Source organism: Camelus ferus, chromosome 6 (assembly GCF_009834535.1).
Source record: "Camelus ferus isolate YT-003-E chromosome 6, BCGSAC_Cfer_1.0, whole genome shotgun sequence".
NCBI classification, from domain to species: domain Eukaryota; kingdom Metazoa; phylum Chordata; class Mammalia; order Artiodactyla; family Camelidae; genus Camelus; species Camelus ferus.
In genome coordinates, this window is record NC_045701.1 from 47,597,211 (window position 1) to 47,614,255 (window position 17,045).

The 17,045-nt window shown below is 36.5% G+C and overlaps 1 long non-coding RNA gene across 1 annotated transcript in view; it reads right to left on the reverse strand.

The window, feature by feature from the left end:
* LOC116664255 overlaps positions 1 to 59 on the reverse strand; it is a 575,010-nt gene extending 574,951 nt beyond the window's left edge. Inside the window, exon 1 of the long non-coding RNA XR_004320675.1 lies at positions 36 to 59. This is a non-coding gene — a long non-coding RNA (uncharacterized LOC116664255). The remainder of the gene's footprint in view (positions 1 to 35) is intronic.
* Positions 60 to 17,045: the final 16,986 nt, after the last annotated feature.

Sequence of the window (17,045 nt, forward strand, 5' to 3'; positions counted from 1 at the left end):
GCTTGCGCAGGTTTCCTGGTGGGAGGGGTCGGTACCTGCCTACTGCTGGGTAGAGTTGGGTTCTGGCACTCTGGTGGGAAGTGCCATGTCCAGGGGTGTGTCTAGAGGTAGTTGAGGCCTCAGAAAGTCTGCTGATGGGTGGGGCTGCGTCCTAAGTAACCTAAAGAGGAACACATTGAGGCACACAGCCATCAAATTGACAAAAATTAAAGATAAGGAGAAAATATTAAAAGCAACAAGGGAAAAGCAACAAATAACATACAAGGGAACTACCATAAGGCTATCAGCTAATTTTTCAGCAGAAACTCTGCTGGACAGAAGGGAGTGGCATGATATATTTAAACTGATGAAAGGGAAAAACCTATAATCAAGCAAGGCACTCATTCTGATTTGACAGAGAAATCTAAAAGCTTCACAGATAAGCAAAAGCTAAAAGAATTCAGCACACCAAACTAGCTTTACAAGAAATGCTAAAGGAATTTCTCTGTGTAGTAAAGGCCACAACTAGAAATAAGAAAATTATGAAATGGAAAAGCTCACCAGTAAAGACAAATATAAGGTAAAGGTAGAAAATCATCCACACACAAACTAATAGGAAAGTTAAAAGACAAAAGTAGTAAAAATCATCTGTATTTACAATAAGCAGTTAAGGGATACACAAATAAATTAGATGTACTATATGATATTAAAATCAGTAATTATGAGGGAAGAAGAGTACAAATGTAGGATCTCCAAAATACATTTGAAATTAAGAGATCAGCAACATAAAACAACCAGGTATATATATTTAGATTTCTATACCAAAAGCTCACAGTAACTGCAAACTAAAAATCTATAAGCAATATATACACAAAAATAAAGAGGAATCTACACATAACACTGAAGATGGTCATCAAATCACAAGAGAAGAGAACATAAAGAAAAAGGGGGAAAAAAAGACCTACAAAAACAAATCCAAAACAAATAACAAAATGGCAATAAGAACATACATACCGATAATTACCTTACATGTAAATAGATTAAATGCTCCAATCAAAAGACATAGACTGGCTAAATGGATAGAAAAACAAGACCCATATATATGCTGTCAACAAGAGACCCATCTTTAGAGCTAGAGACATACAGGCTGAAAGTGAGAGGGTGGAAAAAGTTATTCCATCCAAATGGAAACCCCCAAAAAGCTGAAATACTGAAATTATTTCTTTCTAAGATCAGGAACAAGACAAAGATGCCCACTCTCACCAATTTTGTTCAACATAGTTTTGAAAATTGAAGCCACAGCAATCAGAGAAGAAAAAGAAATAAAAGGAATCCAGATTGGAAAAGAAGTGGTAAAACTGTCACTGTTTGCAGATGACATGATACTATCTATACATAGAAAATCCTAAAGAAGTTATCAGAAAACTACTAGAGCTCATCAATGAATTTGACAAAGATGCAAGATACAAAATTAATATACAGAAAACAGTTGCATTCCTATACACTAACAATGAACTATCAGAAAGAGAAATTAAGAAAATAATCCTACTTACCATCACATCAAAAAGAATAAAACACCTAGGAATAAACCTACCTCAGGAGGCAAAGGGCCTGTACTCCAAAAACTTTAAGACACTCATGAAAGAAATTGAAGATGACACAAATGAAAGATATACTGTGTCCTTGGATTAGAAGAATCAGTATTGTTAAAATGGTCATACTACCCAAGGCCAAATCTGCAGATTCAATGCAATCCCTTTCAAATCACCAATGACACTTTTAACAGAACTAGAACAAAAAATGTTAAAATTTGTATGGAAACATGAAAGACCCTGAAAAGCCTAAACAATCTTGACAAAGAAGAACAGAGCTAGGATAATCATGCTCCCTAACTTTAGACTATACTACAAAGCTACAGTAATCAAAATATATGGTACTGGCACAAAAATGGACACACAGATCAATGGAACAAAATAGAAATTCCAGAAATAAACCCACACACTTATGGTCAATTAATCTACGACAAAGGAGGCAAGAATATACAATGGAGAAAAGACAGTCTCTTCAATAAGCGGTGCTGGGAAAACTGGACAGCTACATATGAAAGACTCAAATTAGAACATTCTCTAACACCATATACAAAAATAAACCCAAAATAGATTAAAGACCTAAATGTAAGACCAGATACTATGAAACTCCTAGAGGAAAACACACTCTGACATAAATCACAGCAATATTTTTTGAACCGTCTCCTAGAGTAATGCAAATAAAAACAAAAATAAACAAATGAGACCTAATTAAACTTAAAAGCTTTTCCACAGCTAAGGAAACCATAAACAAAATGAAAAGACAACCTATAGAATGGAAGAAAATACTTGCAAGTGATGTGACCAACTAGGGACTAATTTCCAAAATACACAAACAGCTCATATAGCTTGATATCAAAAAATAAGCAACCCTATCAAAAACTGGACAAAAGACCCAAACAAATATTTCTCCATAAAAATGGACAACAGGCACATGAATAGATACTCAATGTCATTATTTGAGAAATGCAGATCAAAACTACAATGGGGTATCACCACACACCAGTCAGAATGGCCATCATTTAAAAGTGGATAGACAATAAATGCTGGAGAAGGTGTAGAGAAAAGGGAATCTTCCTACACTGTTGGTGGGAATGCAGTTTGGAGAAGAATATGGAGATTCCTTACAAAACTGAAAATAGACTTACCCTATGTTCCAGCAATTCTACTTCTGGCATATATCTGGAGAAATCTATAGTTTGAAAAAGTACATGTACTACAATATTCACAGCAGCACTATTTACAATAGCCAAGATATGGAAGTGACCCAAATGTCCATTGACAGACGACTGGATAAAGATGTTAAAAAAAATATACATACACACACACACACACACACACACATATATATATGATAACCATATGATATTACTTATATGTGGAATCTAAAAAAATGATACAAATGAACTTATTTACAAAACAGAAAGAGACTCATAGACATAGAAAACAAACTTACAGTTACCAGAGGGTAAAGGGGGTTGAGGTATAAATTGAGAGTTTGGGATTTGCAGGTGCATATTACTATATATAAAATAGATAAAAAACAAAGTCTGACTTATAGCACAGGGAACTATATCAATACCTTGTTATAGCCTATATATACAACTGAATCACTATGCTGCACATCTGAAATTAACACAACATTGTAAGCTGACTACACTTTAAGAAAAATAATAAATGAACAAATAAATAAAAAACAAAAAAATAGCAGAAGATCTAAATAGACATTTCTCCAAAGAAGACACATATAGATGGCCAACAGGCACATGAAAAGATGCTCAACAACACTAATTATTTGAGAAATGCAAATCAAAACTACAATGAAGTATCACCTCACACTGGTCAGAATGGCCATCATCAGTAAGTCTACAAGTAATAAATGCTGAAGAGGGTGTGGAGAAAAAGGAACCCTCCTACACTATTTTTTTCGCAGAAATTAAATTGGTGCATCCACTATGGAGGACAGTATGGAGGTTCCTTAAAATACTAAAAGTAAATTTACTATATGATCCAGCAATGATCATATGATCAGTGGGCATATATCTGGAGAAAACTGTAATTTAAAAAGACACATGCACCCCAATCTTCATAGCAGCACAACTTCCAATAGTTAAGACATAGATGGAACCTAAATATCTATTGACAGATGAATGGGTAAGGAAAATGTGGCATATGTATATATATATATATATATATATATATATATATATATATATATATATACATACACACACACATGTATTACAAAATATTATTCAGCCATAAAAAGAATGAAATAATGCCATTTTCAGCAACATGGATGGACCTACATATTATCATATTAAGTAAATTAAGTCAGAGAAAGACAATATGAGATCACTTATATATGGAATCTAAAAAAAGATACAAATGTTATTTACAAAACAGAAATAGACTCACAGACATAGAAAACAAACTATGGTTACCAAAGGAGAAAGGGGTGGAGGGATAAATTAAGAGTTTGGGATTAACAGATATACACTAATCTATATGTAAAATAGATAAACATCAAGGACCTACTGTATAGCACAGGGGACTATATTCAATTTTTTTGTAGTAAGTTATAATGAAAAAGAATCTGAAAATACATGTATACATATAACTGAACTGCCTTGCTGTACCTGAAACTAACATTGTAAATCAACTACACTTCAATAAAAAAATTCAGTTAGAAAAAAGATTTATATATATATATATATGTACACATATACATACAATGGAATATTACTTAGTCGTAAAAGAGTGAAATAATGTCATTTGCAGCAACATGAATGGACCTAGAGATTATCATACTAAGTAAGTTAGACAGAGAAAGACAAATGTATGATATTGCTTATATATGATATATAAAAAAAGACACAAATGAACTTATTTACAAAGCAGAAGGAGACTCAGAGACATAGAAACAAACTTGTGATTACCAAAGGGGAAAGTGAAACTGCGAAGGGATAAATTAGGAGTTTGGAGTTACCATATACACATGACTATATATAAAATAGATCACAAACAAGGACCTACTTACTGTATAGCACAGGGAACTATACTAAATATCTTATAATAACCTATAATGGAAAAGTATGTGTATATATATATATAGAGAGAGAGAGAGAGACATATATGACTGAATCATTTTCCTGTACACCTGAAACTGACACAACTTATAAATCAACTATACCACAATAAAACAAAAGATAAAAAAAAATTTTTTTAAGTGTATGACCGAGATGGCCTTAATGTTACCCTCAACTTAACTAAACTTTAGACAGGCTTCTTCCTGACCTGAAGTCTCTGACCTCCATTTTACATTCTTTAGAAAACCTTGAAAATTATTTTCTGGCCTCTTTGACATGTAAAAAGCCTCTTGCCAGTTTTATACCTCAGTACTGTCTTTCTCAAGGTCCTGGGAGCCAACCTTTTTAAATGTATTCCTCAGGGAAGATAGTGCCTCCATCTTTCAGTTTTTATGGGAGGGTAGTAGCCTAGCTTTGGGGGGGGAGGCAGTAGGTGTCTTGTTCTGAGTTGTAAAACTATCTCGTGTCATGAAGATTTAAGAATCATAGATGGCCTAAAATTCAACCAAACTCTTAAAAATTTTCCAGCCCTGTTTCAGCAGAATTGAGTTCACACAGTATTTTGGTCTCTCACCTCTATTCCAGTAGCCTTGAATAAAGTCTTCCTTTGCTGTTTAACTTTGTTAAGTATAATATTTTGCTCTGAGGGAGTAAAAGAACAGTTTATACAGGGACAGTTCAGTATGGATAGTGGCCAGACATAACAAGGATGTGATGAAACATTGTGAGATATTTCGGCCACAAGGTTCTCAAAATATCTCAGATTAAAAAGTGTTCCATTGTAGGTGCAGACTGCGATGCCTTATTCTGGCCACTTTTGTTGACTTGAACTATTTTTGCCTGACTCTTCTTTCTTTTAGGTATTTATGGTAAAAAAAAAAAGACATACCGTATATAAGGCAGGGTTTTTCTTAATATTATTTTTGTCATCATTATTTTTATTAGAGGAAACATCTAGCAACTGTAAATGTAAATAACCAATGATTTGGGGTAGAAGGATACTGTCCTTTTGTGTGGATATTTTTGCAACCCACTTTATTTTTATAACAAGATATCAATATAAATATATAGAAAAAATACATGATTAAGTCACTACATAACTTCCCAAATATATCAGTGTTAGTACATAGTCAGAATATGTAAAATATTATGCAGTGAAAACCAATGTTCATGCTGATTATTCACAAACATGCAGAGATATGTGTGTCTTCTGAATTTTCAATTTTTAAATTACATATAATTCTGATGTCTTCTGTTTGCCTCTAGATCTTCACTCTTTTCCACACTACACTGTACCCCAGGAGCCTGGCCCAAATGGTCTGCAACAATGGGTAACCTTGCTGTTTTACTTTGGTTGGATTCAGCAAATGGAGCAGGCTTGACAGGAGACCTGAAGGAGATAGAAGAATGAGTTTCCCCCAGCTCCTTCACTGTAGAGTTGCTTCAAGCTGATTAGAGTCTCTCTGCCAACGGTCACAGCTCCTATAAGATCCTTTGCACAATGCTCTTTCCCACCCTCTCTTTTTCTCTCTCTCTCTCACTGTCTCTCTTGCTCTCTCTCTCTGTCTTTGTCTCTCTTGAGCTTTCTCTCTCTCTTCCTCATTGTCTCACTCTCTCATTGTCTCTCTCTCTCTCCACTAAACTTTTCCCCTACCCCTTTTGATACCCATTGCAAGTTTGTGTGCCCAACACACAGTGAAGCCAAAAAAACTGATACATCAGAGTTTGGAGCAGAGAAAGGTTTATCACAAGGCTGAGCAAGGAGAACAAGTGGCTTGTGCTCAGAATACCCCAAACTCCCCAAAGGATTTCAACAAAGCATTTTTAAAAGACAGATAAGGGAGGGGAGGCCACAGGGTACGTGATCAGCTCATGCACAATTCTCTGACTGGCTGATGGTGAGATAACAGGCAGTGTCACGGGTTAACATCATCAGTACTTAGGCACCCGTAGGTCTGAGGGCCTATGATCATCAAGTAGTAAATTTCTCCCGTTTGGTAGGGGTTTAACATCTGTAAACAACACAGGAAGTGTGGATCAGACCCTTTTATCTGGGTACTTCAGAGAGGAGCTACAGCAGAGGATTTGGGGGAGGAGTCTGTCCCAGCAGGGCCTTATAGGGTCCTGCTCAGTTACACTTTCAGCTTCAGGATAGTAATGTTCCTGGTTCAGGCTACTGGACTATCCTTGATGATTTCTGTTGTACTCTGTCCAGACTTTTATAATTAGTCCCCTTATTAAAGTCTCCTTAAATTTCCTAAATTTTGTATTTTCCTATGAGGAATGATATATACATCATGTACATTTAGGGACTTGAGGATGTTATTATACCATAAACTTTGAAATCATATGGTATATGGTTTAAATTATATAAATTCCAGATAATAAGAATATATAGTTACCAAAACACTCCTTTCTCTATATATTCAGATAAATGGTTGTTTGTTTTAGATTATAGCCAAGTTTACCTAGAGAAATAAAGGAGTTGAAAAAGCAGCTTAAGCCAATTCTTTTTAATTCACTCACACAGGAAGATCAAATTATGAGTTATATGCACAATCAAGCTCTTTACAGGGGTCAGAGGGAGGGGTTTTAGTGACCTCAGTCATCTCCCTGGTTCTCTTCTCTAGTCCTATCACAGTGATTCAGGAATTTTTCTTTGGGATGGATATAACTTAGCAGTGGAGAGGAGAGTGGTAATTCGTTTTATGCCATGACATAGTTGCTATTGGGCCTCAGGTTATAATCTCTTTCACAAAAGATATAAGCTATGTGGAAAATGTAGGATGCACACCCAGCAGTCCCACCCTGAGACCAAGCAGGGCTCAACTTCTCACGTGATAATTTCTTCACCAGAAGTGGGTTCTGCTCCTTGGTCCAACCTCAAAAATTACTACATCAGAATAGGATTTTAACAGGAATTAAATTCATTATTGAATTTAAAAAATTAAAAATGTTTTTTGTTTAGTAAAACAAAAATTCTAAAACAAAGGACTAAAACATTCTTGTAGGCAGCAATTACTGGTCAGTATAAAGTCTTAATATTCCTTTTTTTAATCTAAGGATTTACAATTCCTAACCGGACTTAACATTTACTTTCTTTTGCTCTTCTCCTGACACAATTAACTACAAAGAGAACTTAACCGAATTCCACATGTAGATTCAAAATCCAACCTGTATAAAACCAGATGACAAAATGAATATAATAAAATGTTAAATTATCTCTCCGTATCATCTCTAAATCTAAATTATCACTCCTCCAGATCTAGAGTATGTAAGAGTTAGTCAAATCCTATTAGTGAAAATTCTTGTATCTGTGTGGGTAACTTATTGGGCTTCTCCTACATTTATTTACTCTTTAGAAAAATGATACATGAGCCTGTTTAAAGAATTAATTGTTCCATGGATAGCATCTGAATGAATCCTTTGAATAAAAATTTCTATTTAGTATATTACTATTTTTAACACTTTGTATTTAACATTATATAGTTTAAAAAGAGCATCGTCTTGACAGAAATATAGAAAAGTGCACCAAAGTTCTACTTTGAAATATTCTAATTATACAGAGGCAGAGATGCTCAAGCAGAAAAGAAACTATTAAAGATGCAAATTCAGCAATTTGAAAGGCTATTAAAAATTCTTTATTAGAAAAAGAAGACAAAAGTTTTTAAACATGCTAAGAAAAAAATGCCTAGAAATATCCTCCAGGGACAAATTATGAACTTGCCGAGAAAGAACTTTAAAAGGATATAAGTATCCCTTCTGTTCATTTTGACTTTAGATCATGGATGACTGCAGATCATTTCCATAAATATACCCACCAGAAATTTCTACAAAAAGAGTATGAATTATTCTACTTGTGAAATGTCTGCTGCCCTGTCCAGAATAAACCCACCTACTTGTATCTGCACCCTTGCAAAAGCCTTCACTTGAAGAGAAGGTGAAAAAGGCCCAGCTTGAACCAGAGCTTTTACAAAAGGATGGTGAGATCTGAGGTGTGGCTATCTTTTACCCAAACTGCATCTGACCCCCAAAACTCGAGTGGTCCTTGACTATTCCCACCCCTCACCCTCAGGAAAAGCAACTCCCAACTAACTTCCAGAAATTTTTTGCTTCAAAAAAGTGTCAAGCAGGTTAAAAATCCCATTGGCTATCCCTGAATGTACATGATCTAATAAACACATAACAAAAGTAGCATTAGAAGAGCTGAGAAAAAAATACATCCTTATGAAATGAACACATTTGAAATAATCCTTTGTTTAAAGGGTTGACTTTATAAAGAACTAAAGTTCTAACTCAGCTGAACAACAGAACTCCTTGTACTAGACATACTCAGCTCTCGCTGAGCTCTCTATGGACAACAGAGGCTACTGTGCCCACAGATGGAGCATGTGGCTCACGACTCCAGAGATTCATTCTAAAAGTATGACTGTCAGCCCTAGCATTACAAGGTATTAAAACCCACGCACTGTTCTCTGATGATAACATTGTTCCTAACTACCTGGCACCAGGAGTCACACTGAAACCACTGGCAGCAATAAAAGGCAGGCTGAGGAAATGGAATCCCTACTCCCCTGGATTTTGACATGACATTACGCTATATCACATTCAGCACACGCTAGATCGCTTTAACTAAGCATGAAACCAACGGAGCTCAAGAGAAAATTTTGATGATGCATTTAAACAACTGGAAAGCATCCTCATCTCAACTCTAAATGTGAGTTTTCTGCTTCAATCATGCAAACAAGCAGCTATACAACTACCTTTTCTGTTTTGTATTCTTTTGTTTTAAAAGAGCTATGTAAAACAGTTCTTTTCAATGGCAGCTTTAGAGTGATTGCCAAGTCAATTAAGAGATATCAAACCAAATCAGGCTGAACCTGTAGCAGAGATTTCAAGAAGGCATTAACTGAAATCAAGTATATTGACACAAACTGAATACTGATGTTGCATCAAATAAGATAAAATAGAAATTTCTAAATTTCTAAAAATGGGTTTGGATTCTGATTAAGTCAGAAAAATGTATGCATACCTGTATGGGAGGTTAATTCTATGCATATATTCATGTGCTGGAAACACACAGGCCCTTCCTAACTTTGCTGCCAAAAGTTTTCTTAAAAGGCAGCAAAGCCATTTTATAATATGAAATGCTATGTAATATGCAATATCTTTCAGAGAAGAAAAATATTGATTTAATTTTACAATAAGCTTATAAATGAGATTTTTTGTCTTTGGGGTTTTTTGTTTGTTTGTTTGTTTCAGAATAGACCTTTGTAGCAGACAGAAGGAAGAAAACATGAAGGCTCCAAATATCTTCTAAAAGGGTGAAATAGGTGACAAGATAAAAGAGGATGGAGGAGTCTGAAAAAACTACATGTCTCACAATTCTGTCAAGGTTCAATCTCAGCTTAGAAAATTATCCAAAAATACACTAACACACTGAAGCCTCTAATACTCTGTGTTTATATGTATACACAAAAATATTGAACTAAAATGTTAGTTTCTAACATATAACATTGAAAAAGAATTAGATACTAGGGAAAAAAATAATTGTTAGACCAATTACATTTTTGTCAGAGAAGTTTCCTAGTTTAAGCAGATTTCCCAAACAATATTAAGTTGCCTGATTAATAATACAGCCAATTTTTCTGCAGGGCCATGAAATAAGTTTAACTTTTATATTCAACCAGGTAAATATTAGTGATATCAGAACACCTGGTGGAACTTTAAAGCATGCCAACACACTATGTTAGGTAGTTAGATAAGTGGGGGCACCAGGCAGATAGGCAGAGGAGAGCTGAGAATGGTCCAGAAGATGGAGTTATGCCCACCTCCAGCATAAAGGGACTTTACTTCTAACTGAGTGTCAGCAAGCAACTGGTTAGAACCCAACAGCCATGACTACACAGTAGCAGAAAGGACTTACCCAGACACCATACAACGTTCATTGTATTATAATTAACACTGCAGTTTAAGCTCCCCCATTAGTTTTTCTGGTACACATGGGTAAGGACATGTGCATAGGGGCCAAACATGACTAAGCATTCCAGGGACAAGAGCCGTCAATCAAGAGACCACCTCTAAGCAAGCATATAAGAAAAAGGGGAAACAAAAACCGCCTCTTTTCCTCCTTTGCATCAGCCCTGCCTCCCTTTCTAAATAAACCTTTTAAAATCTTTCACTACACAATAAACCATCTCCTGACTATAAACTTATCTTTCAGGTATGGCAAGAACTGGGGTCTTTTCCTTTTTTGGGGGTAACATTTATGATTAACAAAAAGAAGGTTCAAAGATATGGGGCTCTTTCATGTGAGTTATTTTCAATAAAGCTTGGGAAGGGAGTGAGAACAAGTGAGAACAAGACGGACACAAAGTCTGTAGGTGACTAATACTTTCCTCTTCCAACAAAGAATGGGCTTATCTATACACTAGTCACCATTTGCTTAAATTCCCCCAGGTTGCTTGTGTTCCTTTTTTTTTTTTTTTTTTCCATCTAAAGAAATATTTGAAGAACACTGGATAGTACTGAAAAACAATACCTCTATTAATGGCCTACCCTGTGCCAGGCACTATGCTAAGCACTTCATATGCATTATTTGTTTAATATTTATTGAGTGTGGTAAATAGGAAATGGCCTCCCAACGATGTCCACAACCTAATATCCAGAACTTGTGATGATGTCACCTTACCTGGCAAAAGAGAATTAAGGCTGCAGATGGAATTAAGTTTTTTAATCAGCTGACCTTGAGATGGGGAGATTATCCTAGATTATTCAGGTGGCCCAAATGAATGGCAAGGGTCTTTATAAGTGAAAACGGGGAGGCAGGAAAATAAGGGATTTGATGTGCTATGCTGCTGGCTTTCAAAGTGGAAGAAGCAGCCAAGGAATGTCGGTGTCCTCTGGAAACTAGGAAATGCAAGGAAATGGGTTCTAGCCTAGAGCCTCCAGAAGTGACACAGCCCTGCTGACACTTTAATTTTAGCCTAGTAAGACCCATTGCAGACCTCTGACCTCCAGGACTCTAAGCAAATAAATCTGTGTTGTTTTAAACCTCTAAATTTGCCGTAATTTGTTACCAATACCAGTAAGAAATTAATATACTGAGTGTTCCACTGTTTCATCTAACCCACACAAAATTCTATGAATTGATGATTATTGTTGCTATTTTACAGATGAAGGTACTGAGTCTTAGGCTAGGTAACTTGCCCAAAGCTACACAGCTAGTGGGGTGCCTGCACCAAGATTAAAAACTATTCTGATTCCAAAGACCACCCATTTAATTACTGCACTCTAATTCTTCTCTCAGGGGTCACTATTACTGTAAACTCAACATTCCAACTCCCCACCATGTATTTATTTCAAAAGAAAATTCCATCACTAGGGTCTTAATCTGTACCAACATGTGATGCAGCTGGTGCAGACTGGCTCTTCCAACTCAGAATGAATGAGAAGATGGTATAAAACAGAAGGACAGTGACTAAAAGCAGGAGCAAGACTGGGAATTTTGCACGTGTAGTTGTGAGCAATGAAGCAGGGAGGCATTCTGACAGCTGCTGATGACAAGCAGATTGGATCCTGCAGCACATCAGATTCCGTGAATGACAACAGAGCTTCCAGTAATGGCTCCTACCAGCACTGCCCATTGACACCATTTTTCAGTGTTGACAGACTCAAATAAACATTCTCATTTCCAGTAACTCGTTGGGCAGAGACAATATGACATTTAGACTGACCCAAAAGCTCCCTCTACTAAAGAACACTGAAGTGTACTGTACTTCTACTATGAATTATTTGAAGTTTGAATTTTTTTCTTTCTGATTCTTATTGGTTTTCATGGAACTAGCCATTGACTAATACCTTATATTCAGTATAAATCCATTCCGATGCCCTCATGTCACATTTCCAGGTTTCACTCCTTCCTAATCAATTCTCTTTCATATGAGACTTGGCAATATTACAACTTACATTGTATTTCTGCAATTGGCATGATTAAATTTTGTGCCTGATTTTAAGTAAGCTAGAAGAAATAAGAGATTCTTTTAAGAATCTCTCTGGTTCTCTAATAATGGCTTTGGTTGAGAGTTTAAAGATTTGAGCTTGAATTTCTTATGTGAGTATTCCTGTGCATCAAAGGAAGCCATCCTTTGTCATCATGCTTTTAGTCATCACTACTGCCATATCGGTCAGGAGCCACCAAGGCACTTGACTATCAGGCATTCAAACACTATCAACAGCAGATGAAAATCTGATTAATCCTGATAATACTGCATACCATGGGTTACTCACATCCCACTACACATATGCACAGAACTCAGTACTGCCTTTAAGCTCAAGTACAACCAGGCTAATCATCAAACCTCATCTTTGAGGTTCTATTTCCTGAGGCTGCTCCTAATATCAGCTCTCTATTGGTTAGGAAACAGTCAGGAGACAGAAACCATAGCAGTTATTGGAACAGGGAGAACCTAATATAAAAAGTATTAACCGTGTATTGGAAAATTGATAAGACAAAGGAGAACACCAAGGCATTATGGAAACAGTTACAACAATGACCACCCTTAACAGCTAGCAGGACAAAGGGAAGAGGTTATAATGACTAAAACTTATGCCTGAAGGAGGGATAAATGGACCTGAAACTCAGATCTGTAAGGAGGGGTCATTACTCAACTGGTGCGGGGCAGCTCTGAGTGGTCATAATGGGACTGGTTCTGCAAGCATTAGAAAAGCTGCAATCTCATATCACCTGCAGCTACAGGAAGGAACTGCTACTGCTGAAATGAAGAAGCTTTGCTGGAGAGATGATGACAAGAGCAGGAAACAGACAGGGAGGAATCAGTCTCTCTACTCCCTCTCCAGCCTTGCAAGCTCCCTCTAGTGCCCCCTACTGGCAGATTCTAACAAAGAGCCAGCTAGGCTGAAAAGCAGAAAGGTGGTTTGCAGTGTCCCAGCTCCATCCAAGAGGCAGCCGCTGAAAAACCACCAAATGGTATAATGTTCATCCATCCATTCATTCATTTACCAAATATTTTTGAAATACCTAGTGCATTTCAGAACTCATAAGCACTGAACAAAAGAATAAAGTCCCTGCTTTAATGTTAAAAAAAAAAAGATAAAAAGTGTGGAAGCAGCCACGAAAAACAAAGAAGACATTTGCCTCATGGCCAGGCCAGCAGTATGAGGGATGTAAAAGAGAAAATAGCCACTACTCGAGAGGTCTATGAAGGAAGCCACCTTCAAGAGGGAGCTATGTACAAGTTAGATTAAAAGTATAGAAACCAATTCATAAAAGAGGCTAAGGGTGCTTTGCTGCAGATGGTAATGGAGCAATTTAAAGGAAGAGAACACAGAGAGGAGAGAGGGGTATTTACCACCTACTACCTCACTTTTACCAAAAGTAACAACACTGTGATTATAATGATAATAGTTTCCTGGTGGTAAGAACACCAAAACACTTATTTCGAACAATAATATATATATTTCTATGACATTTTCCAGTTTACAAAAGGTTTTCATATCCACTCTTTTATTTGCTGCTCGTAATAAAACTGTAAAACTGGCAGATAACATATGTCCACTATGAGAGTGAAGATATAGGCAAACCTAGCATTAGTCTAATAATTCCCAAATATTTGACAATTTCTAGGAAAGTGAATATGTCTACAGAAAGCTAAATTAAGGCCTTAGAGAAAACATACTGTAGACACTTAGATGTTTTCACATCATATCTATAACTGAGCAGGACCTTATGAGGCCTTCCTGGGACAGACCCCTCCCCCATATCCTCCACTTTAGTCCTTTCTGAGTACCTAGGTAACAGTATTTGATGCACATTTCCTGAGTTGTTTTACAGATGCTAGAAGTTCCACCAAATCAATGATGTTAACTACATGATGACCGTAAGTACATAGTCCTCAGGCCTACTGAACCCTAAGGATGGATAATATTAACCCTTGTGATACAGTCCTGTTACCTCACCATCAACCAATCAGAATTGTGCATGAGCTGATCACATACCCTGTGACTCACACCCTAAACGACCTTTAAAATTGCTTTCCTGAAACCCATCTGGGAGGTTGGCTGTTTTGAGCACTAGTTGTGCTGAACTCCTTGTTTGGTGCCTTGCAATAAATACTGCACTTTTCTTCACCAGAACCCAGTGTTAATTGATTGGCTTTACTGCAGGCAGATAAAGAGACCCAAGTTTGGTTCAATAACATATCTATGAAATTTTTAATGGGTTCTGAGCTGATGGTGTATCTAAATAAAAAAGACTCTTTCGTGAAGCAATATTCTGGAGACAAGAAGGAAGGGGGCAGGGCACAACCATTCCAAGAATGTGAAGGGGGCCACAGCCCTTGAAAAAAATAGGATACAACAAAAACCAACTGGAACCAGTTAAAACCAAGATAGCATGGAGGATGGTCCAGTCATTAGTTCCTTACACCTTCATTATAATACTAAAAATCACTCCCCTCGTACCATGACAGGTGGCCATGACAGTTCTGAGCATGACCATAAAAGGCCAAAAAGTGAGCAGAGGCCCAGTTCCTGAAAATCCCCTGCCCTTCCCCAAAAGAGTTGGAATATTCCTCTCACTTGTCAGCATACGAAATTACCCAGTGCATAAAAACTGACCACCCTCACACCCTGGGACCCTCTCACCTTCTGAGATGATCCACACTCTGTCTATAAAGTGTGTATCTCCCTGAATAAATCTGCTTTCACCTACTTTGGCTCACTCTTGAATTCTTTCCTGCAAGAAGCAAAGGACCCTCACCTGGCAGAGTGTGTCCCAGGGACTCACCCAAGGCCTAGGACATAACCATCCTTGTGCCCCATTTTCCTGCAACATATATGCTACCTTCCTTTAGGATTTGGGGGAGGATTATACAGGAAAGGCAAATAAATGGGAATCAAAACTGACATACTGACATAGGAAAATAAATAGTGGTGAGGAAGATATCTTTTACAGGAAGTGTGTGACTAAACTAATAAAAGGGACAAAAGTGGCTCCTTAGTATGTTTAAGCATTGTGTAAAATGCACACATATTCTGCATATTTCTCAAATGACATGGCTTAAAAGTATTTAACTTCCTTAGCTTCTAATCAAACCTATAGTCCCTGCATTCAAACTAATTTGTAAACTCCTTGAAGTCAGTGACTCCATTTTCCAAGTCTTTGTATTACCCTGTCCCAGCCTGAAACTGGGCACACAATAGTTATCCAATTACTGATTCCTATGTAGCCGACTGTAATGCTTGCCAAAACATTCACCCTTTGAATATACAAATTATTTAAACATATTTCTTCATGGTTTAGCAAACTAACATTTAGAGCTTTTCTTAAAGCACACTATTGATGATTTTCCTGCTCAATTTCAACTTTAAAGGGTGTGTGCTATTTTATTTAGAAAACATTTCTGTTTTATTCAGTCATTCTTCAGCAAAATTCACAAGTCAAAATTATGATTTAGATTGATAAAAAAAGTAACACATTTGAAGTTGTGAAGCTTTGTTTCATGAAAGACTTAAGAAAACAAAGGTTATTCTACGTAAAATGCCACATAAAGCAATTTAGCTGACTTGAAAAGCAAGAAAGGGGAGGAAATATGGGCAAAGAATTACATACAAATGGAGCACTTCTGGTTTCCATGGTAACCAACATAAATGAATACCTTTTGGAAAATGAACCAGCAAATTCAGTGAGATGTAAACGTATAAGCACAAAAACTAAAAAAAACAAAACAAAACAAACAAACAAACAAAAAAAACCCCCAAAACCCCCTACTCCAATCCTGTGATATGTAAAGAAGTCAACAGATTTACCTTAAACAGAATTGCAAATTAGAAAAAATAAATTTAAGCCCTATTGTTAACAGGCCTGTTAGAGAATTTTTTCTTAATTTGTTGTTTTGCTATTTAGATATTTGTCTACTACACAAACATTTACCAATAATTAGAAATGATTTTTGTTGTTGTTCACTGGATCAGTGATTGAATTATAGTAGGGAAGCCAATGAGGCTCATAATTTTCCAACAAGTCCCTTCTCATCCAGGTGTGGTAAGTTGACTCCAGAGATCAGGGCACTTAGCAGGATGACTCGAAATTAAAATATCAATAGTGAATCACACACACAAAAAAAGGCAGAGATGTGTATGTCATTTGCTGTTCTCTTACCAGGTGAGTAAACAAACCCCCATTGTTATAAAGACTATACTAAATATATGTTTTCAGTTTTACAGATGGGGAAGAGAGGTCTGTATGAAGCTATTCAGGGACAAAGCAACAACCAATGTCTAGGTGCTCTATTGCTTTTCTGGCTAGTATACACTTAGCCTACTCAGCATAATAAAGATGGTCAAAGAGTTACAGTGATGAAGAAAGCTG